The sequence below is a fragment of the Sinocyclocheilus rhinocerous genome, unplaced genomic scaffold (assembly GCF_001515625.1).
Source record: "Sinocyclocheilus rhinocerous isolate Xijiao unplaced genomic scaffold, SAMN03320098_v1.1 scaffold2213, whole genome shotgun sequence".
Taxonomy (NCBI): domain Eukaryota; kingdom Metazoa; phylum Chordata; class Actinopteri; order Cypriniformes; family Cyprinidae; genus Sinocyclocheilus; species Sinocyclocheilus rhinocerous.
Genome location: NW_015634046.1, coordinates 487,122 through 489,474, shown reverse-complemented (window position 1 = coordinate 489,474; position 2,353 = coordinate 487,122).

Below are 2,353 nucleotides of genomic sequence, written 5' to 3'. Positions count from 1 at the left end.
GTGAAATATTATTATAATGTAAAACAGCTGTTTTCTATGTGAATATCTGTTAAGCTGTAATTTATTTCTGTGATGCGCAGCTGTATTTTCAGCATCATTACTCCAGTCTTCAGTGTCACATGATCTTCAGAAATCAGTATAATATGCTGATTTGCTGCTCAACAAACATTTCTGATTATCATCAATGTTGAAAACAGTTGCGCTGCACAATATTTTTGTGGAAACCGTGATACATTTAAGTTCAATAGAACAGCATTTATGTGAAATAGAAATCTTTTGTAACATTATGCATGTGTCTACTGTCACTTTTAATCAATTGAATGCATCCCTGATGAATAAAAGTATTTTTTTTTTTCCAAAAAACAATAAAAGTTTTACAGCCCCAGAACTTTTGAACAATAGTGTGCAGTGTCCTCCAAAAGTCACAATGGCTTTCCCAAAAACGTCTGTAATAAAATGCGAGGTTAGATGACATTCATGACATTTCATTGTTTTGTACATGTGTTCTCACATCATTCATGCACATATTTCAGGAGGAAAACTGTAACTTTAAGCTTGTTGAAACTGAAATCTCAAGGCTTATTATGGCTATCAAATGAGGTATTCTAAAAATGAAATAAAGGTTGCAGTGCTTGGGAGGAACTAAATACAAGTAGCAACACCGAGGCCTAAACTGACTCTTCTAATGATCATTTGTAGGAATCTGGAAGTGTCTGGCAGCGCTGAGATGCTGTTTGGAGGTCCTCCAGACCGCAGATTCACATTTGAGGTTGTGCGGCGTAACAGGCCCATCAGGGAAACACCGATCCATCTGTCCTGGCAACTATCATTTAATCACAAAGTTCTCTGCTATTTAGACTTTGGCGTTTCATGTAACGTGCAACTCTCTGCCAAATCTGCAAAACCTCAAATCCGACGCACAGTCTGAGGCTCTGTGATCAAAGTATGACAGGAGCGAATCAGTTTGAGATGTGCATCTAGTGCAAATGCAGATCTCGGATGTCGGAAGATGCAACCTTTACATAGGGTGACTGATCGGTCTGAGCCGCGCTGCTTTTAAGTCGAACACACCTAATATGTTCGCGTAATTGCATCGCTTTGACCGTAGATCCCACCTTCTCACACGCCATGATTGGTCCATTATGTACAATGCTTGCATGTTATTGGTCAAACTACTTTTCGATCATTACCTTCAGCAAGCATGAAAACAGGAAAACAAAGCCAAAACAAACCCAGGCCAGGACGCGTCCTGGCAAAATGGCACGTATGGTCACCCTACAAATATGTTGTTCATAAGAAGCATAAGAAGTCATATCCACGAGAAATGGATGTTGTTCCCTCAACATAGGATCTCGTGGCCACGACATAAAGATGTCTTTACCTCGACAAAATGAAAATGACCACAACATATTATCACGTTCCCATGAGTTAATATGACATTCCCACAAATTAATATCTCGTGGCCATGACACATTAACACGTTCCCACGAGTTAATATGTCGTGGTCACGACAAAACTAAGTGAACCAAACATGTCCCCTCCCGGTCACCGTACAAGACAGTTCAAAGCAGAACCATATGGATTAGCCGGTACACTGCTGCTCTGTTAAGTGATTTCTTGAAACTTGCCTCATCTTTCATTATATGACAGGGAGTTTTCTTCCACTCCCCCGCACCCATCAATCCATCACAGAACCTCCTGTACAACATTTACAGGGGTATTTACTGGTGCATTCAAAGCATTGGCTTGCATTGAAGCTCAAGGCTAGACCATTCTCCGTAAGCCTTTGATGAAAGCTTTAAGAGAAGCTGTATCAATACTATTGGCATCTGTCAAAGACAGAAGGACATACATTTTAGAGAAGATGTCAAGCGTCAAGATACAACAGACTCGAGGTTTAAAACGAGACAATGCCAGTGGTGCTGTGAAGAGCTAGGTAAGTCAATGAGAGCTAATAGCTAGCACTTTCAGTCTGATTAGATTTACCCATTGGAAAGTCATTACACTAGAAGCTGTGGCTCCAGGGTTTCCCCGCAACCTTTTACAAGAGTGCATCAATTATACATAGCAGTCGTTTGTCAAATTGATTTGAAAAAACGAGATGTTCTGTTTGCACTTCTGTCTTTTCCTTATGTCTCGAAAATGATAAGTGATGTCTGTATTAGTGGATGTTAGATTAAGCGCCTCATTTAGAATAACATTCTGAGTGGTGATGAAATATTCAGTAAAGCATGCCGAGGCTCATTATTCAACATACTCAACATACTGTTTCAGAAAATGCAAACAATTAAATATTGAAATTGAAACTTCATTTGGTGTTGTTAAAGTTGTTAAAGTTAACTTTATGAAAAGA